General features: G+C 38.7%; 1 protein-coding gene across 1 annotated transcript in view; it reads left to right on the forward strand.

Moving 5' to 3' along the window:
* Positions 1-22,934, forward strand: part of IL1RAPL2 (interleukin 1 receptor accessory protein like 2) — a 1,078,037-nt gene that overhangs the window by 163,796 nt on the left and 891,307 nt on the right. The gene's annotated exons all lie outside the window — the stretch shown is intronic.

Here is a 22,934-nt window from a genome sequence, read left to right on the forward strand (position 1 = left end):
CTAATATAAACAATAGTTATGAGGTACTCACAAAATTTCAGAGTTGGAATAGACCTGTGAGACAGGTTATCTATTCTAACCTCTGACTCTCTAAACAAATCATTAGATGGTTTCTCTTTGGACAAATCGTTTCTGAAACATTTTGGTGATATAAAACTCCATTAAATTATTTGCATTTTCAGTTGCAGAAACTCTGGGTTGCTTAAGGAATAGTTTATCTTACATCCTTCGTATTTTATATTACCATTTTTTGTATGATATGCTAACACTCTGAAGTCAGTAGGATAAACTGTTATTAAGTCTGTTTCACAAGTGGGGCCATTTAGGCTCAGGGAAATTAAACAGCTTAGATTTTTTATTGAAGTATAGTTGATTTACAATATTATGTTAGATTTAGGTACACAACACAGTGATTTGGTACTTTTGCAGATTAACTCCATGATAGGTTACTACAAGATAATGAGTATAATTCTCTGTTCTATACAATCTATCTTTGTTGCTTATGTATTTTATATGTAGTAGTTTGTATCTGTTAATTTTATACTCATATCTTGCCTCCCCATTCCCTCTTCCCTTAAATAACCACTAGTTGGTTTTCTGTGAGTCAGTTTTACATATACATGCATCTCTATTATTTTTAGATTCCACATTTATTTTACTTTACAATGCTGTATTTGCCATGCATTGGCATGAATCCACCACGGGTGGGAACTCATGTAGATTCCACATTTAAATGATATCATACTGTATTTGTATGTCTCTTTCTGACCTATTTCACTAAGCACAATATTATCTAGGTTCATCTATGTTGCTGCAAGTGACAGTATTTCATTATTTTATGGCTAATGTTCTACTGTATATATACCAAATCTTATTCCAATTGTCTGTTGATGGGCACTGGTTGCTTCTTTAAATGTAAGTAGTGCTACTATGAACATTGGGGTGCATACATGCTTTCAAATTAATGTTTTCACTTTTTTTCTAGATGTGTATCTAGGACTGAAACTGTTGGATCATATGGTAGTCCTATTAATATTTTTAATTTTTTTAGGAACCTCCATACTGTTTTACGTGTTGGCTGAACCAATTTTCATTCCTACCAATAGTGTTCAAGGGTTTCTTTTTCTCCACATCCTCCTGAACAATGGTTCTTTGTAGACTTTTTGATAGTAGCCATTCCTGGTAGCTCAGATGGTTAAGAATCTGCCTGCAATGCAGGAGACTCAGGTTTCATCCCTGAGTCTGGAAGATACCCTGGAGAATGGAATGGCTACCCACTCCAGTATTCTTGCCTGGAGAATTCCATGGACAGAGGAGCCTGGTCGCCTACAGTCCATGAGGTCACAAGGAGGCAGATACGACTGAGTGACTAAAACACACACACATACATTGTGACTGGTGTGAGGTAGTACCTTGTTGTTTTGATTTGCATTTCTCCAATAATTAGTGACATTGAACATCTTTTTATTGAACAGCTTATAGTTATACAGAGAGTTACTGAAGGCAACCTGAATGTCAGTTGAAGGAGATTTGACCTTGAGACTTTGACCTGAAGGGATCAAGGAGTTACTGAAGGCTTTGAATAGGGGTGAGGTTGTGGGATTAGGTGGATGGGATAAATAGATGATTTCTGCTAACACTAATGCTTGCTCCTTGGAAGAAAAGTTATGACCAACCTAGACAGCATATTAAAAAGCAGAGACATTATTTGCCAACAAAGGTCTGTCTAGTCAAAGCTGTGTTTTTCCCAGTGGTCATGTATGGATATGAGAGTTGGACTATAAAGAAAGCTGAGTGCCAAAGAATTAATGCTTTTGAACTGTGGTGCTGGAGAAGACTCTTGAGAGTCCCTTGGACAGCAAGGAGATCCAACCAGTCCATCCTAAAGGAAATCAGTCCTGAATATTCATTGGAAGGACTGATGTTGAAGCTGACAATCCAATACTTTGGCCACCCAATGTGAAGAACTGACTCATTGGAAAAGACTCTGATGGTGCGAAAGATTGAAGGTAGGAGGAGAAGGGCATGGCAGAGGATGAAATGGTTGGATGGCATCACCAACTCAATGGACAGGAGTTTGAGTAAACTCTGGGAGTTGGTGATGGACAGGGAAGCCTGGTGTGCTGCAGTCCATGGGGTTGCAAAGAGTCAGACAAACTGAGCAACTGAACTGAATGCTTCAAAAATAAGACTGGCAAGAACCAAGATAGTAAGGCAGGCCAGCTATTTAGGTATGAATAGATAAAATGCATGGGTACTATTGACAGCAATCAGTCTGAAAAGGAAGGGATGGCTGGAAGAAATACCAAGAAAACAGTATTTTTAGAGCTTCATCACTACCTGGAGATAGCAGTGTTAGTCGCTCAGCCGTGTCCAACTCTTTGCAACCCTATGGACTGTAGCCCACCAGGCTCCTGTGTCCATGAGATTCTTCAGGCAAGAATACTGGACTGGGTTGTCATTCCCTTCTCCAGGGGATCTTCCCAACCCAGGAATCAAACCTCGGTCTCTTGCATTGAAGGTAGATTCTTTACTGCATGAGATACAGGGAAGTCCCAGCTAGAGATAGTTCAGTTCAGTTCAGTTCAGTCGCTCAGTCGTGTCTGACTCTTTGTGACCCCATGAATCACAGCACACCAGGCCTCCCTGTCCATCACCAGCTCCCGGAGTTCACTCAGACTCATGTCCAATGAGTCAGTGATGCTATCCAGCCATCTCATCCTCGGTCGTCCCCTTCTCCTCCTGCCCCCAATCCCTCCCAGCATCAGAATCTTTTCCAATGAGTCAACTCTTCGCATGAGGTGGCCAAAGTACTGGAGTTTCAGCTTTAGCATCATTCCTTCCAAAGAACACCCAGGACTGATCTCCTTCAGAATGGACTGGTTGGATCTCCTTGCAGTCCAAGGGACTCTCAAGAGTCTTCTCCAACACCACAGTTCAAAAGCATCAATTCTTCTGTGCTCAGCCTTCTTCACAGTCCAACTCTCACATCCATACATGACTACTGGAAAAATCATAGCCTTGACTAGACGGACCTTAGTTGGCAAAGTAATGTCTCTGCTTTTGAATATGCTATCTAGGTTGGTCATAACTTTTCTTCCAAGGAGTAAGCGTCTTTTAATTTCATGGCTGCAATTACCACCTGCAGTGATTTTGGAGCCCCCCAAAATAAAGTCTGACACTGTTTCCACTGTTTCCGCATCTATTTCCGATGAAGTGATGGGACGAGATGCCATGATCTTCATTTTCTGAATGTTGAGCTTTAAGCCAACTTTTTTGCCCTCCTCTTTCACTTTCATCAGGAGCCTTTTTAGTGCCTCTTCACTTTCTGCCATAAGGGTGGTGTCATCTGCATATCTGAGGTTATTGATATTTCTCCTGGCAATCTTGATTCCAGCTTGTGTTTCTTCCAGTCCAGCGTTTCTCATGATGTATTCTGCATATAAGTTAAATAAGCAGGGTGACAATATACAGCCTTGACGCACTCCTTTTCCTATTTGGAACCAGTCTTTTGTTCCATGTCCAGTTCTAACTGTTGCTTCCTGACCTGCATGCAGATTTCTCAAGAGGCAGGTCAGGTGGTCTGGTATTCCCATCTCTTTCAGAATTTTCCCCAGTTTATTGTGGTCCACACAGGCAAAGGCTTTGGCATAGTCAATAAAGCAGAAAGAGATGTTTTTCTGGAACTCTCTTGCTTTTTCCATGATCGAGCAGATGTTGGCAATTTGATCTCTGGTTCCTCTGCCTTTTCTAAAACCAGCTAGAGATAGCGAACTAGAAAAAGAAAAGAGAAAAGGATAATCCAAACATATTAGTTGGATTGTTTAGATAATGGAGCCCTTTACAAAGAAGAAAATCAGATTTGGAATGATGAATAGTTTGAGTTAGGAACTGCTGTATACTGGTGGCTAGATATTTAAGTAAAAATGTGGAAGTATTTTTGAAAATGAAGTACTGGGACTTGGATGAAAACATTTCTGAAGGTTCAGGCTCAATTGTCTTCTATCTTTACACAACTGTTCACACACTCAGTATAGTAGATCTGTAAGGAAATTTTAAAAATTATCTATTCTGAGTCCCTTATTTTACAGATGAGACCAATTAATGAAATAACTTGCCTGCAGTCTTAAGTGTCCATGACAAATCAGATTTCCTGAGTCTCTGTTCTCCCTCTTTACTGAACATTAGGTGTTACAGACTGGTAATGGTCCACTGATAGTTGTGTTTGTGAAGGGGAGTAGACTGTGTTATTGATCAAATACCTGCTGCCTTTCTCTGGGAGCAAATACTTGCTGCCTTTCTCTTCCTTCCCATTGATGTGGTCAGCCTTGGCCATGTGACTCGTTTGGCAAATGAAATGTGAGCAGAGTCACCTCTGTGCAATATTTCTGAGAGGAACTTTAAAGCATGATTTAAGTACATCGTTTCAGTGCAGTATTCACCAGGCTTTCTTTCTTTTTCTTCTGCCATGAGTTCACCAATATTCTAGACAGAAGAATGTTTGTCAGCCTAAGTCCTAGACTAAACGTGATGTGCAGCAGAGATATGACTGATCTTTGATGGGATTGTAATGTGAGTAAGAACAACCTTCTGTTGTAAGCTGAAAATCGGGGATTATGTGTAAATACAGTATAACCTAGGCAATCCTAACTGATACAATCTTCATCATAAAAAAAAAAAAAACTCTGCCTCAGTAACATCTGAAAATTTTGAGAGTTAGCATAGAGATCCAAACTTCAGATATCCGGTGAAAAATTGGAAGAGCTGACACATTTGGCCTAGGTGCCACACATTGGCTGAGACTGTATAGCATTTACCCCTGCAGAAATAGAAGCTAACACTATAATTTACCCCCAGCATCCTATAATCCCTAACTCTATCTTATGCTCATCCATCTTCTTCTCCACTTGTTTACATTACCTATGTGGCTCTTGTAAGCTTTTGAATCTGCCTCTCTGAGTTTATATAAAAATTTCCTACCCCAACAAGAAAATGCTTGAGACAAAAAGAACTGAGACCTAAAAGCGGAACTTTACTTAATACCCACCTGCATGGATGAGATAAAGAATCAGGGGAGACATTTAATAACTGGTTAGAAAAGGAAGAAGTAAACCAGAATTGGAGAGTTACCAAATCAAACGAAAAACAAGGAAGAGACAAGTGAAGAAGAGGGGATGGTCAACCTCGGGGAAATCAACAGAGTTCAAGAATAAAGACAGTGAAGAAAAGCAGGTAACATGTGACCTTTGAGAGAATAATTGCAGTGTTTTGATGATCATGGAAGACAGAGGATAAGAAGTTAGGGAGCAAAGGGCTGCTGAGAAAATGTAGATTTTGAGATAACTTTTTTTTTTCCTCACAAATTGGCATTGAATGTAAGGAGGAAAATAATTGGCTTCTCAAATGGCAGCAGAATCAGGCCAAATGTGTTTTATCCCTCTTCTTGTGTGCTTTTTTGTTGAGAGGGGGCGGTGGTGAGAGTGTCTGTGATGGGCTAGGAGTAACACATATTTGAAAAGCACTGGGAAAAGAGTAAGAGAAACCAGGTAATTGAGGAAGGAAAGCTTGGGAGGTGGTTTGGAGTCAGCTGTAGAGACCACAGGTGAATCGGTTAGTTTTGGAAATAAGTGATAGTAGACTTTCATCTAAGTCTTTTAATGTGGGATGTGGGGTCTTAATGAACCATCAGTAGTGACTCAGAAGAGAGCAGTATCTGGGCCCCATGATGTGCGTGGGTGATGGAAATATGATGACCTTGTCTCCGAACTATGGTTTGGAGATGGTCTGCTCTCTCTGGTTACTGTCTTGAATGAAGTGCGGACACACAGTGAAGGATCTGATAACCAAGAGACCGAATGCCATTTATGGCAGGAACCCGAGCCATGTGCCCAGATACAATCTTGGTGCCTTTCTGACCCCCTTTTCTGTCAGTTCTGCAACCACACTAATAAGAATTGTCTCTTATCTCCCATAGGTTAATGAGTTTGAGAAGGAAAAATGCAGTTTATTATGATGGCAGGAAAGTGAAAGTGAAGTCCCTCAGTCGTGTCCGACCCTTTGCAACCCCATGGACTGTAACCTATCAGGCTCCTCTGTCCATGGGATTTTCCAGGCAATAGTACTGGAGTGGATTGCCATTTCCTTCTCCAGCGGATCTTCCCAACCCAGGGATCGAACCCAGGTCTCCTGCATTGTAGACAGACGCTTTTACCGTCTGAGCCACCAGGGAATGCAAATGGCAACGGAGAAACTGAAGTTTCTTTTCAAAGGTCTTTGAACTTAATTTCAAGAGGCTATCATCGCACTCATGAAACAGCACCCTGTGAAGAATATAGAATGACAAAAATGTGTTACAGTCAGCAATTTTCATCCTATGCTTCTATACCCTCAGGGGACCCTCTTGGTGGTCTGCATACTGTGCCCTTATACTATTAGTGTTTATGTCAGCGTCTCTGTCTCTATCAATGACATCAAGTAGAGATTTACTTATGCTATATTAGCATCTCATTATCATGCTTGCGTTTGGACCAAAAAATAGCAACTGACCTATAGAAATTCCCTGCCACATAGCGAAAAGAGAGAAGTTGCTATGCATCATGATGTTTGGGGAGGCCATGCTATCATTCCCACTATGACGGCAATGAGAGTATTGCCAAGAAATGAATTTCTAGTAGAGTCTTAGTGGATAATAAAGGCAAATAAAATGGTGTGTGTCATCGGCCTCAACAGAAGCATCAGCATATATGCCACTGTATCTGATATACTCTGTTTTGTGAAGGCACATTGTTAATATGGAGGGTAGTTGGAATGGGTTCTGATAGTAGGTGGCCCATAGGTTCATTTGCCTTGGAAGAGACTGGAGGATAGAAACAGAATTATACTAATTGCCCCATTCTTCTGGGGTTTTCGTTACTTCTCCATTATTTCAGTAGGTCCATTTATCTGAGTTTTGAATGGGGCCAGAATATACAGAGGAAATTGGTGGTGCAGTAGTGGGAAAGTTTCTGGCAGGAGGAAATGTACAGGGAGGAAAGGGACTGATTCTTGGACTGTAGAACAAAAAGGGAATGACTGAGTCTCAACTCTATTTAATTTACCTTTTTTCTATCTTTCTTTGTTACTAGGCTGCCCTAGGCACAAAAATTAAGAATTAGTACAATGGGCAAGGGGCTTCCCTGATGACTCAGTGATAAAGAATCCGCCTGCCGATGCAGGACACACAAGTGCAATCTCTGGGTCAGGAAGATCCCTTGGAGAAGGAAAAGAGTTGGACACAAAATAGCAACTAAACAGCAACAGCGATGGTCAAGACACATGGTCTAATCAGCTTATTCTTCCGACTATGACAGTAAACGATATGCTATTATAGAACTCTCTGACATCAGCTGTTTTCCTTAATTACATGAATGTTATAAATCACTTAGCAGTTCATACTTTTATAGCTGGCCTCAGATAGAAGACTGAAAAATCCAGGAACCTCAAGGATGAGTGGGAGCGAGGCAGCGGTAGTGGGTTGAGGAGAAGGGGTTGTTTTCTGGACAGAGGAAAAACCATGCAATTTCCCTGAGGTGATAGAAAGCAGAGGATGTCTGGGGATTTGAAAGAACATCTTTGAAGCCTGGTGAGCAAGTGGGAGGGAGTGGTATTAGAGGAGAATGAAGAGACAGGCAAGGATTGCAAGCCTAAGAATATCCTTTGTGAAACTGTGTCCTGAGTCCCATGAATATTCATTAAAAGCAAGCTCATGATATTGTTAAAGGTATTACGCTAGAAAGTCTCCATATCCTTGGGCTTCCGTTGTGCTCTACAGTCACCCATTTGAGCATTCATTCAACAAGCATGTATTGAAGGTCTGATATACACCATGTACTTCAGGCCAGAACTGTATACCTTCTAGATCTTTGTGAATTACAGGCTGCCACTTAAAATGTGGTCACTTTGTCAGTCCTGTCATGATAGTCAGATTTAGCTTCTTTGCATTATTATTATCTTGGGTATAGTATTGTGGGTTTGGAGAACAGGGCCCAATGTCAGTGACTTCTGATGGGAACAATCCGAAATACATCTTCAACTAGTGTCCTTAAGCTCCTGGTGGGCAACAGCAAGAGAGGGAATGGAAACTAGAGCCGTGTCTTTGTGCCATTAAAGCAGCATTTGGGAAGGTGCTAAACTTAGTTCTCACAGCTCTCTTATTCTCAGTTCTGTGAGCTTTAACAAGGAGCTTATAGTTGTCATTTTGAAAGTTGATAGATGTCACTGTTTTCTTTCTCTCTAGCCTTGCTTTAGATTCTGCTTTGTTTTTACCTATTGCCTCTTTCCAGTTTCTTCCCATCTCTTTTATTCTATTATTCTAGCTATCTCTCTGAGCATGAGTACTAGGAGTAATGAGTACTGCTTTCAATAGCAGGGAAAGCAGAGTGACTCAGATAGGCCAGCCCTGATCTGGGAATGAACCTTTATAGTTATCTTCATCCTCATTCAAAAATAGAAATTGTGCTGAAGAAATTAAGTCAATGGCAAAAAAGTGGCTTTCTCATCTGGACAGCTATTTAAGAAGATTTTTCTGCCCTTCATTGATCTCAGCTTTTTCTGAACTGTATTAGTACATGGAATAAAAATCATAAGATTTAGTTCTTGATAACATATTGTATTGGGCTAATTATAATTCTTTAATAGATGCTGATTTTGTTACCTAATAGGATAGGATTATAAACTCCCACAATGAAGGGACTATGACCTTACTTTATTTTCCTTCACCCTTAGAATTGAACAAAATGACAGGCATGCAGTTTAGCCATTCAGTGACACTTGATTGAGTTAGTGAGACCTGTCACATTATTGTACGTAGAGAAAGACCTTTGGATTCCTACTTGGCTTTTAATGATTATTAGAATGCAGTAGAACTTTTGATAATAATTATTCCATCACCATGCTGCTTCAGTTGTCTTTCTCTTCTTTCTATACCAGCAAGGAGGCATGAAGTTAGTGGGAACATCCATTTCTTCATGTCAAATTCTGCCCCTTTGTATGGCATATTATGTTATACAAGGGTGCCTTTGCTTTGTCTCTGCAAGTGAAAGCCAGGTAACGTTTTTAATGTGATTGTGTCTCTTTTTTGTTCTTATACCCTCTGAAGCAGCCCAAGAAGAAGAGATGACAATACTATAAGACAGTCATATGAGAAAGTTGTAATATGGTATAAATGAAGGGGACAGATGTCACTTGTGGCTACAAATTAATTCCTTCAGATCTTTGGATTTTTTTGACTAAATGACAAGAGCTGAGAGAGAAGTATATAAAAATGAAGACATTCCTTGTTTTTGGCAGCCTGTGATTGATAAACTAAGACTAGAGATTGAGTTGCTGATATTTTCATTGAAAAAATTGCATGAGATTAGTAATGGAGAAAGAGAAAGGGCTTTGAAATCAAAGAAATGGGAAAGGAGCTCTATTTGTTTCCTAGTGCTTTTGTAATAAATTACAGCAAACTTGGTGGCTAAAAACAGCACTCATTTATTATCTTATAGTTCTTGAAGCCAGAAGTCCAAAACAAGGCTCACTGGGATAAAACAAGGTTGTGGATAGGGCTGTATTCCTTTCTGGAGGCACTAGGGGAAAATGTATTTCTTTGTTTTTTCCAGTTTCTTGAAGCTGTCAGCATTCCTCGGGGCTGGTGGTCCCCTTCCATTTGCAAAGAACCAAATAACCATATATGGAAAAACATGGGTGATAATTATGCAGATGACTTAGGAGACACGCGCCAAGGAACACTGAATGAGAGTCAACAACCTTCTAGAGACACAGAAAATACTATGTAAATTTTATCAGAGACAGCCTAAGAGTCTGGTCCTGCTATTGAAAATAATGAATTACAATTTATAGTGATTATGAATACATTTTGCTTTGCACATGCAATGTGCTTTCATTAAACGAGCACTGAGTTCTGTGACTTAAGATGTAGTATAAGATAAAGTCCATGTAAGCAGTTTTGTGTAAATATTTTTACAACTATCTTTTTAATCTCAAAGCTAATTATTTAATGTCCCCTCAGTCACGTGCTTCATATCTTTTTGTTTCATTCTGGGCCCCTCCCCTCCCCCATCTCTCCCTCCCTCCTCTTTTGCTGTTTTTGATTCTTATACTTTTCCTTTTGTCCTCTGCTGACATCATATAAGTATTTATTTAGCTGGTCTCAGTTGCATCATGCAGGATATTTTGTTACAGCACACACACTTCTCTATTTGTTGTGCTTGAACTCAGTTATTGCAGTATACAGGCTTAGTTGCCTCTTGGTTATGTGAGATCTTGGGTCTCTGACCAGGGATCACACCTACATTCCCTGTATTGCAAGGCAGAGTCTTAACCACTGGACCACTAGGGAAGTCCCATCATCAGTTTTTAACTGAGCAATTAATAGAATAAATAGAGTCAAGCCTAGCATGTATATATTTGGGAGGCAGAACTTCTGATTGGGAAGCCCCTTAAAATTTAGTTGCATTCTAGTTAGATTTTATATTTATAGATAAAATTTCAATGGTTCCCTGTAGCCAATCTCCTAGAGCTCCTCTGTTTTTAATCTTTTACTGCTTTGACTTGTGGCTTCCTTGTAAAAAAAATAATAATAACTTTTTTTGAGGATACTCTGTAACTTGTATGACTTTTCTCTAACTTACTTTGGCCAGAGCTATGGATTTGATTTTCACATGGATGGACTTTAGTGTAATTCTAGTTCATTACTACAGTCAGTGCTCTTTATCCTGGAGGTTATTTTACAAGAGAAGTTCAGATGAACACACCCCCTCAAAAAAATGACTGCATAGATACCAGCTTTCTATGTCTGTTATTAGAGAAATAATTCCTGAGTTTCTGCCCAACCAATAGTGGGTCTCATCTTTGTACATGAAAGAAGTCACACAGCCAGCCCAGCAGACAAAGATTGCTTTTTCATTTCAGTCTTCCACTAGTCCTTCTTTCCCAGGATGGCTTCATGTGTCTCAAAATGACTTACAAAGAAATAAGATGTAAAAACTGAGAATAGCTGCTAATGACTTTATGATCCTAAGGCAAAGTCATGTTTGCACCATAAGAGCTTGGTTGTGATTTGATAGTCTGAAGTTTGTGTCAGTTGCTCAGTCATGCCTGACTCTTTGTGACCCCATGGACTATAGCCCACCAGGCTCCTCTGTCCATGGAATTCTCCAGGCAAGAATACTGGAGTGGATTGCCATTCCCTTCTCCAGGCAATCTGAAGTGTGGTGGTGAGGAAATGGATGATGGCCAGTTTGCATCTGTCCGTAAAGCAAACTCAGGAAGGCTGAATATAGCCTGGTGGTTAAATTTTTGGTCCCTGGAATCATGAAGAGTTGGATTAAATTCTAATTCCAACATTTACTAGCTTTATGTTCTTAATCAAGTTACCTTACCTTTCTGAGCTTAATTTTCCACATATATAGTAATGTGTATCTTAGGAGGCCAATTGAATCACAGGGAGATTGTCATTGAAGGCCATTTTCCAGACACAAGGGGTAGTGGCCCATCCAAAAAATCTAGTAAGTGCATAGACACATTTCACATCACTCCACAGTAAGGCAGCCTAGTGTAGTGTGGAAGGGGATGGACTCTGGAGCCTGATGCTTTGGATTCATATCCAAGCTTTATCATTTAATAGATGTGTGGCTTCATGCAAGTAACTTCATCTTTTGGCTCTAGTTTTCTCATTTATAAAATGGGAATAATGATAGTACATACCTCAAAAGCTTGGTATGAAGACTAAATGAATTAACACAGCTGTAACACCTAAGACAGTGCCCGGCACATACTAGGTGTTCAAGAAGGAATAGCTCCTCTTATTATTGCTTTGTGTTAATACTATTAATAGTACTAATAAATAAGTGAAGATGATTGATTTAGAGATTGAGATAAAGGATGATACCTCAGTTTCTAGCTTAAGCAATTGGTTCTGTGGTGGTATCATTTATTGAGATAGAGAAAACTGAGAGAGGAGTAGATTGGAGCATAAGTTGTGGGAATGGCAAAGTTTGGTTTTTGATGGTGAAGTGTCTGTGGAATATGAATATAAAAATTTCAAAATGGCAGGTTTTCTATAAGCCTGGGGTTCACAGAATTAGGGAACAGGGATATACATTTGAGAGTAGTCAATATACTATTTTTTGAGAGTATGATACTGGATGAGGTAAGCAAAGAATGAGACCTTAGAAAAAAAAGTGAAGGCCCAGGTTCAGTCTCTGGGATGGATAATGAAAAACCAGCAAAGGAGACTAAGAGGTATGACAAAAAGAAAAGAAGGAAACCTACCTTTTATGATAGTTAAGACAGAAGAGTGTTTCAAGAAGGAGGGCATGGTCAACTGTATAGCAGGAGGGCAGAAATAGCCATTGAATTTGGCCCTTTTGAGAAGTTTTGTTATGAAGAAGCATAGATAATGAAGATGGCAGTTTGATGTGCCATCAAGAAAGGTTCTCTTTTTTAAAATATGGAAAATTCTAGCACATGTTTATATGCCACCAGAGGTGATCCATTAGGGAAAAGAAATCAAGGAAGGGCAAACAGGAGTTGGAATCCTGAATATAACTTGAGGGGTTGGCCTTTGACACAAGCAGAAGCATTCCTTTTATTTCTGTGAGATAAAGTACATAGCATAATGCTTGACATGTAGTAAGTGTGCAGTAAGTAGGAGGTTTTATACTTATTGTTCTTGTTGTGAACTCAAGAGCCATGTTGATTTGGATATGGAAAAGACAATTTGGGTATGCTCAGAGCCCAAGACCTTGAGCTCAGCCTGTGTAAGGAGTTGGCATTTAGTGTGGGCTAAACAAGGACCCCAAAATGTGATTTTTGAGATATAAAGACCTTTGTTAAGCTTGGCCCACCTAACCTAGTTATATTTTTTATATCAGAGGTGGGTACATGGCATCTGTGATTATGACTTGGACAAAAGGCAACATATTTTTATTTTATTAAGTATACTTCAAAGGCATGATTCTAGAGAAATAGATTGAACTCCATTTAGATTCATGGATCAACATCTCTCTCCCAGTATGTGTTGTCCCTGTAACACATGTACTTAAGGAGAGAATGATGTGTTCCCATTCATTATATTTACCTCAGCAAAATGTGCTTCCATATTATGACATTAAGAAGTAAGTGTTTTGTGATTTTCAGTGTTTCTATGATGTCATTTTCTGTGCTCTCAATACAATGAGCTGAAGGCTTTTTGCTGTTTAACCTGTTATTCCTTTAGAAACAAGTCCCTTTTCTTAAGGGCTGATTTTTTCGCAGCACCCTGAAATGCTTTTTGCCTAATCATCTCTGAGTGTAAATGCAAGCTTTGTGATTTTTCAAAATTACTTCAGAACTTCCTATAAATGTGTGTTTTAAAATTCTTTCCTCAAGTGGTCTTTATGGAACCTATATAAGTCTACATGTTTCATCATTTTTTCACCTTATGCTCTTTAGATAAAAATGAGTTTGATTAGTATTCAATGTGAAAGATGGAATATGCTTTAAAACTTTCAAACTGTCATTTGAAATTAGTATTAGAGTGAGACATACTTACTGGGGTCTTTCAGCAACTATCTCTTGTCCAGTTACAGTTTATAAGAAGCTGTCTGACTGTGACTTCATTGGTTTTCAGCATCCCTGTTATTGGTACCATATGTCTGTTTCCCTGAATGCTGAGCCTGGCCCTTTGGTTTCTGTGAATTTCCAGATTCCTGAATATTTGCCTTAGTCTCTGGGGCTGGAATGCAAAAGTATGAAGTCAAGAAGTACCTGGAGTAACAGGCAAATTTAGCCTTGGAGTAGAGAATGAAGCAGGGCAAAGGCTAATAGAGTTTTGCTAAGAGAATGCACTTGTCATAGCAAAAAAACCTCTTCCAACAATACAGAGAAGACTCTACACATGGACATCACCAGATGGTCAACACAAAATCAAATTGATTATATTCTTTGCAGCCAAATATGAAGAAGCTCTATACAGTCAGCAAAAATAAGACCAGGAGCTGACTGTGGCTCAGATCATGAACTCCTTATTGCCAAATTCAGACTGAAATTGAAGAAAGTAGGGAAAACCACTAGGCCTTTCAGGTATGACCTAAATCAAATCCCATATGGTTACACAGTAGAAGTGACAAATAGATTCAAGGGATTAGATCTTATAGAGTGCCTGAAGAACTTTGGAGGGAGGTTTGTGACATTGTACAGGAGGCAGTGATCAAGACATCCCCAAGAAAAAGAGATGCAAAAAAGCAAAATGTTTATCTGAGGAGGCATTACAAATAGCTGAGGAAAGAAGAGAAGCGAAAGGCAAAGGAGACAAGGAAAAATATACCCATTTGAATGCAGAGTTCCAAAGGATACCAAGGAGAGATAAAGCCTTCCTCAGGGGTCAATGCCAAGAAATAGAGGAGAACAATAGAATGGGAAAGACTAGAGATCTCTTCAAGAAAAGTAGAGATACCAAGAGAATATTTCATGCAAAAATAGGCTCAGTAAATGACAGAAATGGTATGGACCTAACATAAGCAGAAAATATTAAGAAGAGGTGACAAGAATACACAGAAGAACTATACAAAAAAGATCTTCATGACCTGGATAATCACGATGGTGTGATCACTCACCTAGAGCCAGACATCCTGGAACGTGAAGTCAAGTACTTGGGCCTTAGGAAGCATCACTACGGACAAAGCTAGAGGAAGTGATGGAATTCAACTTGAGCTACTTCAAACCCTAAAAGATGATGCTGTGAAAGTGCTGCACTCAATATGCCAGCAAATCTGGAAAACTCAGCAGTGGCCACAGGACTGGAAAAGGTCACTTTTCATTCTAATCCCAAAGAAAGGCAATGTCAAAGAATGTTCAAACTACAACACAGTTGTACTCATCTCACATGCTAGTAAAGTAATGCTCAAAATTCTGCAAGCTAGGCTTCAACAGTTCGTGAACTGTAAACTTCCAAATATTCAAGCTGGATTTAGAAAAGTCAGAGGAACCAGAGATCAAATTGCCAACATCTGTTTGATCATTGAAAAAGCAAGAGAGTTCCAAAAAAACATCTGCTTTATTGACTATTCCAAAGCCTCTGATCACAACAAACTGTGGAAAAGTCACAAAAGAAATGGGAATACCAGACCACTTTGCATGCCTCCTGAGAAATCTGTATACAGGTCAAGAAACAACAGTTAGAACTGGACATGGAAAAACAGACTGCTTCCAAATGGGGAAAGGATATGTCAAGGCTGTATATTGTCACCCTGCTTATTTAACTCATATGCAGAGTACATCATGAGAAATGCTGGAATGGATGAAGCACAAGCTGGAATCAAGATTGCTGGGAGAAATATCAGTAACCTCAGATATGCAGATGACACCACACTTGAGGCAGAAAGTGAAGAAAAACTAAAGAGTCTCTTGATGAAAGTGAAAGAGGAGAGTGAAAAAGTTCAGTTAAAACTCAACATTCAGAAAACTAAGATCATGGCATCCTGTCCCATCATTTCATGGAAAATAGATGGGGAAACAATGGAAACAGTGTCAGACTTTATTTTGTTGGGCTCCAAAATCACTGCAGATGGTGACTGCAGCCATAAAATTAAAAGACGCTTGCTCTTGGAAGAAAAGCTATGATGAACCTAGACAGCATATAAAAAAGTAGAGACATTACTTTGCCAACAAAGGTCCATCTAGTCAAAGCTATGGTTTTTCCAGTAGACATGTATGGATGTGAGAGTTGGACTATAAAGAAAGCTGAGCGCCAAAGAATTGATGCATTTGAACTGTGGTGTTGGAGAAGACTCTTGAGAGTCCCTTGGACAGCAAGGAGATCCAACCAGTTAATCCTAAAGGAAATCAGTCCTGAATATTCATTGGAAGGGCTGTTGCTAAAGCTGAAACTCCTATCGTCTGACCACCTGATGGGAAGAACTTACTCGTTTGAAAAAACCCTGATACTGGGAAGATTGAAGATGGGAGGAGAAGGGGATGACAGGGGATGAGATGGTTGGATGGCATCACTGACTTGATGGACATGAGTTTGAGTAAACTCTAGGAGTTGGTGATGGACAGGGAAGCCTGGTACGGTGTAGTTCATGGGGTCACAAAGAGTTAGACATAACTGAGGGACTGAACTCAAACTGGGATTTAGGTCTTTCTGGTTCCCATATTTTTGTGTGATCTGCCCTGTCATGCTTTGTCCTTTGTGTTTTCAGACTTGGTTTGCTTGCTCGGTTTCATTTACTAGCTTTTTTCAAGTGCCCAATTAGGTATTTCTTTGACTTTTGAGCCCAAGACTGATCCTTGTCCTAAAGTACCAGCTTTTTAGGCTTGCCTCCATGTTATACTGTTGCCCCAGCACCAGCATTGAGAGCTAAATAAATCGCTAGTTTATTCACAGCAGTTCTGTGAATAAATCACAGTATATCTGATTTTCATAGCAGTAGTGATGGAAAATAAAGATGCTGTGCTCGGTGCTTGAATCTCTGGGTTTAAATTCTTGCCCTAGAAACAGTAAATATCTATGAGCAAATGGCTTAGCCTTTCTGTCTTAGTCTACTTCTTTGTAAAATAGAAATCATTTTTACTTATTTCATTTTTGTGAGGATTAAATAAGAAATAAGATGTCATATGTTAAAAATCCCTAACGGGATAACTAGCACATGTTTGTTAAATCTGGTGATATTCTCATAGACAATTCTGTTTCATTAATTAGTTTCTTTTTATCAATTCAGTTCAGTTCACTCACAGTCATGTGTGACTCTTTGTGACCCCATGAACTGCAGCATGCCAGGCTTCCCTGTCCATCACCAACTCTTTGAGCTTGCTCAAACTCATGTCAGTTGAGTTAGTGATGCCATCCAACCATCTCATCCTCTGTCATCCCCTTCTTCTGCCTTCAATCTTTCCCAGCATCAGGGTCTTTTCCGACAAGTCAGGTGGCCAGTGTTGGAGTTTCAGCTTCAGGCTCAGTCCTTCCAATGAATATTCAGGACTGATTTCCTTTAGGATGAACTGGTTCGATCTCCTTGCAGTTCAAGGGACTATCAAGAGTCTTCTCCAACACCACAATTCAAAAGCATCAATTCATGGTTCATGTACTATTGAAGCCTGGCTTGAAGGATTTTGAGCATTACTTTGCTAGCATGTGAGATGAGTACAATTGTGCAGTAGTTTGAACATTCTTTGGCATTGTCTTTCTTTGGAATTAGAATGAAAACTGACCTTTTCCAGTCCTGTAGCAACTGCTGAGTTTTCCAAATTTCCTGGCATATTGAGTGCAGCCCTTTTACAGCATCATCTTTTAGGATTTGAATTAGCTCAGCTGGAATTCCATCACCTCCACTACTTTGCTGGTAGTGATGCTTCCTAAGGCCCACCTGACTTCACATTCCAAGATGTCTGGCTCTAGGTGAGTGATCAAACCATCATGGTTATCTGGGTCATTAAGAGCTTTTTTGTACACTTCTTCTGTGTATTCTTTTCACCTCTTAGTATCTTCTGCTTTTGTTAGGTCCATACCATTTCTGTCCTTTATTGTGTCCATTTTTGTATGTAATGTTCCTTGGTATCTCTAATTTTCTTGAAGAGATCTCTTTTTCATTCATTTGTATATTGCATTCTAATTCTATATTGTATTCTATTCTTTTTATAGGCAAATACTTGACATATTTTCAGAGTAAACACTAGCGCATAAGTGAAAAGTATCAGTGACAAAAGATTCCTGCTCTAAAGTCAGAAAGAAATTATCACACGACCTCATTTTAACAAGGTCCCAAGTTTCCCAATTAACTTGTCTTCAGTTCTTATGTATTCTGATTAATAATTGCATTATATCCCTTCTGAAAACAGTTAATATGACAACTTATAAATTTCTTGCACAGAAATTGAATATCTGGAACTGAATAAAAACATGGCAGTGATTATAGGAACAAATATTTGTATATTTGGTGGTGGAGCTTTTTGTTATCCAAGAAATAATTTGATTTGAACTTTTGTGCATTTATAAGATGTAATTTTCTTCTTCTATTCAATGTGCCATTCAATAAAACAGCATAACATTAGCAACATAAAATGGGATTTTAGTATACATATATATTGGCAAAGTCATGGTCTTGAAATACAATTTCATGTGATTAAAATGACTGCTGTCACATTATCTAACCATAAAGAAGGTGGGAAAGTGAATCAGCTCTTGTAGAGTACTTAGTGCATAAACAGGTATTTAATATAGAGCATTCTGTTCTATGTTCAAGGAGACAAATACATTATTTTTGATTTATGGATGTGAAAGCTGAAGCTCAGTGAAGTTAAATAGCCTGTCTATGGTTATACAGCTATGGATCTGAGATTCAAACTAATGTCTTTTTTACTCCAGTTCCCTGTGTTCTTTTCACTTATTGAGGTAAACTAGTTCTGTCTTCTGATACCAGAATGGTAGAGGAAACCCTAAATACTTGGAGAGTGTTCAATGGCTAATCCAAGGCCTGGCATACAACTGAGTGTGAAAGGACAGGTAAATAAAGTGAAGAGTGAAAGTCACTCAGTCATGTCTGACTCTTTGCGACCCCATGGATTATACAGTTCATGGAATTCTCCAGGCCAGAATACTGAAGTGGGTAGCCTTTCCCTTCTCCAGGGGATCTTTCCAACTCAGGGATCAAACACAGGTCTCCCACATTGCAGGCCAATTCTTTACCAGCTGAGCCACCAGGGAAGCCTCTAAATGTAAGGGACAATAAATGGAAAAGGCTGAGTAGCCCACATTCAGAGGCATGTTGCATTCAGCTAATTCATAAACACTGTTCATTGGACCTGCAAGTTACGTAAAACTCAATGACTACCAATTGGCATCTTTGAAAAAGGCAAAGTCAAAATTGAGGAGGTATGTCACTAGCATATGTGGAAGGAGGTCTGTTCATCATTTTAGTGTCGCTTCATTCCCATTCCACCAGTGGATGACAGCAGTGTTTTTACTCAGTGTGTGCGTGTGTGCTATTCTTTCCCTTGGAAATAAATCAGTGATGCCATAGTCTTACGCCCCTAAGAGAATTGTATTGGTTTTTTAATGCATTTATCATGCATCCTATAGATCACTTTCCCCGGGACAATTCAGTTTCATTATTGTTGTTAATGTACATAACATCCATAATGTTATAGTGTAGAGTTAGATTTCATATTTCACCTCTTCCATTTATTATTAGGTGTCCGTGATCAGTTTGAGAAGGGAGAAGGCAATGGTAACCCACTCCAGTGTTCTTGCCTGGAGAATCCCAGGGACAGGGGAGCCTGGTGGGCTGCCGTCTATGGGGTCGCACAGAGTCGGACACAACGGAAGCGACTTAGCAGCTTAGCAGCATGATCAGTTTACTTAATCTCTCTGAATCTCAGTTTCTTCTATCAGATAGGTTTAAGACTACCTTATTTGTTGTTCTGTCACTCAGTTGTGTCCAACTCTTTGCGACTCCATGGACTGCAGCACACCAGGCTTCATTGTCCTTCACTGTCTCCCAGAGTTTCCTCAAATTCATGTCCATTGAGTCAGTGATGCTATCTCATCTTCTGCTGCCCTCTTCTCCTTTTGCCTTCAATCTTTCCCAGCATCAGGGTCTTTTCCAATGGGTCAGCTCTTCACATCAGGTGGCCAAAGGATTGGAGCTTCACCATCAGTCCTTCCAATGAATATTCATGGTTGATTTCCTTTAGGATTGACTGGTTTGATCTCCTTACAGTCCAGGGGACTCTCAAGAGTCTTCTCCAGTACCACAATTTGAAAGCATCAATTCTTTGGCAATCTGCCTTCTTTATGGTCTTAACTGTCATATCTGTATGTGACCATATAGATATACAATAAAGAGGAAATGAGAAATATATGCACACATTCCCTTATATTCTGTTAAAATGTGGCATGGAGGTAGATGGAAGCCAGTTCCATTGCTGATAATGACAACACTCTGGCAGCAACTTCAGTTTCACTAGCTCTGTAGTGGGCATGGGAGCTATTTTGTATGTGTATGTGTTCTGTTTCTACATCCAGACTGTTTTCCTCTTGAGGACAGGGAGGTCGTCTAATAACATTTTTGTATTTCTTGGGCCTTTCATAAATATTTAATACATGGTGGTTGCTCATAATGATTACAGAGTTTGTGCCTACAGCAACAATATTCGGATGACTTTTTCCCCCATTCCATTTCATAAGCTACAAAAGCTGATGAAGAGATGGAGCAGTACTGCAGCTCCCTTATGCATTCTTATGTATTTATTTGCATAGTTCTTTGAAGTGACTATCCTAGAAAAGATAGTTACATTTCGAAGATAATTATTAAAAATTGAAGCTATCTTTTATTGGATATATTGTCTACAATTAATGAAATATATAGATGGGAGTGATTCTTTAATTATGTCTTGTGGTTTGACTAATCGCCACTTACTGCAAGAATAGTTTATTGAAGAAATATTTTTTCCCCAAAGATGAAAATTCCCATTTAAATAGCTGACTTTAAAGATTGTTATTAAGCACAATATTTTAAAACTAGCTATCTAACAATTATCAGGTGGTAATTACGTGTCAGATTTTAAGTCTTCTGTGAACATTAAATTATGTAATCCTCAAAATAACTCTTATGAGGTAGAACATCATTGTGATCTCCATTTTACAGATAGAAAAACTATCTATCTGAGACAGAGAGGTTAAGTAACTCACCCAGGCTCACACAGCTAACATGGGCAGAGATTCACACATAGGTGATCCAATTTCAGAATCTGCTTCCACTTTCAAAATTATGCTGCCTCTTATTACATCTTCATGCAAGGTTTTTTAGTGAAATGAACTCTGGCTATCATTATCACTGATTCTGAAATATTGTATATTTATTCCAGTTCTTGGTCTTATTTAGAGTACTCGATTAAGACTTTTCCTTTGTAATTTGCTTTGCTTCTCTTAGCTGGGACTCTAACTTTTTAATTTTTTTTTTAAACCAACGTTGCGTCAAAATCCATTGCAATGCTGTTGAACTTTCTCATCACAAGAAAAAAAAAACACATTGTAATTAAGTGTGGGGACAGATGTTAACTGGACTTACTATGGTGATCACTTTGCAATATATACAAATATTGAGTCATTATGTTGTACACTTGAAACTAATGTTATGTCAGTTGTACCTCAATAAAAAAATCCACTGTGGGTACCTTTCTTCATGTACTGATTAAAATATTCCACTTTGACAGTTCTTGTATTTTAAAGATATGTTTATTAAATATACATTTATCCATCCACGTTTTCTGATATCTTCTTACTCTTCTGCCTATATGAAATTGAAGCTCACCAGTGTCTATTAGTCTCATGTAAAGTTAACATTGGCATGCAGTTAAAGGCAGTCAAAAGAGAGCAATTTTTCATTTTTTCTTCAAGAGTATCTCTTTGCCTGTCTGCCTGTATAGGAATCTGCCTGCTGTGTTCAGAGTTATTTGAAATTTCAGTACAATGTGTTAGCAAGTGGACCTCATCTTTTATAGTCTTGGCTACATGCTATTTTAGAAATGCACTCATCACATTAATTAAAAAAACAACAGATACATATTCCTCCCAGACAAAAGATATTTTAAGGATAAACGTAAAATATTTTCACCATAGCATTTGAGTGATTCCTTCAGTTTCTAGATACTAAAACATTAAACATGTCTATTCAGTTGCATTGGCTTTTATTAATCGCTATGTTTCCAAAAATATTATTTAAAGGTAGTTAATATCTGACATTTCAAGCTCCAGTTGTTCATCCTGGAATATTTCATTTTGCCTGCTGTCATACTTGTTTTTCTGTTAAACTTGAGGCTCCGTTCTTCTTGATTTGTCTTTCTGAGAAGGAAGATTGGAAATGAAGCATTTTCTGATGAGATGGCACAGCTTCTTTTGAGAATTTGATGAATAGGATGGGTAGCTTTCTTACCACTACTTTATGGAGATTTTCAGGAAATAAATTACTTCTTTCATAGGAGTAGCTTAGAGCTCCTGTTCTTTAGGTGTTCTGACTGCAGTGAAACCTTAAACTGGAACATTTCAGTTTGAAATGAATACTTCTGGAAAAATTTCTTGAAGTTAACTTAAAAAAGTACATTTTTCTCCTTCAAACACATAGAAGTAGTTCATTTTCATCTCAATGGGATTTCTATTTTTGCTAATCAGCTCTGCTTTGGATTTTATTGCTTTAAAGGTGCATCTCTTTATATACATGGGCTCAAAATCAGTTGAAAAGTTGCTTTTGGTTCCCCAGACAATTTCTTCTTGCTCTATTTGTATTGTTCTGATTCTTACAGATTTTTCTCACATTTTGGGGCTTTTAGTATATGAAATGAGAATTATAAGAATGGTAATTCATATAGAAAATATATATCATATATTCTTTATGAACACAAGATTACTCTTGTGTATTTTTTCCTATCATTTCAGTATGTGGTTCATTGTCTTCTGACTTCCTCCCTGATGCTGGGAAAGATTGAGGGCAGAAGGAGAAGAGGGCATCAGAAGATGAGATGGCTGGATGGCATCACCGATGCAATAGGCATGAACTTGGGCAAACTCTGGGAGATGGTGAGGGCCAGGGAGGCCTGGTATGCTGCAGTCCATGGGTTTGCAAAGAGTCAGACATGACTGGGCTACTGAACAACAACAAGAGCAATGCGTAGAGCTCCCTGTGCTATAAGTAGGTTCTCATTCATTACCTATTTTATATATAGTAGTGTATATATAGAAAAGATATGTAGATTATAAATGAAGAAAACCAGCTACATTACCAAAACCAACCAACCAAAGAAAAAAATAATTAATATACTCATGTAATATTAAAGAGAGCAAAGAACAAAGAGAAAAACATTTTCAAAGAAAGAATGCAGCATTGATTCTTCATAAATTTCTTCTCATTTTTCTA

This window comes from Capra hircus (genome assembly GCF_001704415.2).
Source record: "Capra hircus breed San Clemente chromosome X unlocalized genomic scaffold, ASM170441v1, whole genome shotgun sequence".
In the NCBI taxonomy this organism is placed as follows: Eukaryota; Metazoa; Chordata; class Mammalia; order Artiodactyla; family Bovidae; genus Capra; species Capra hircus.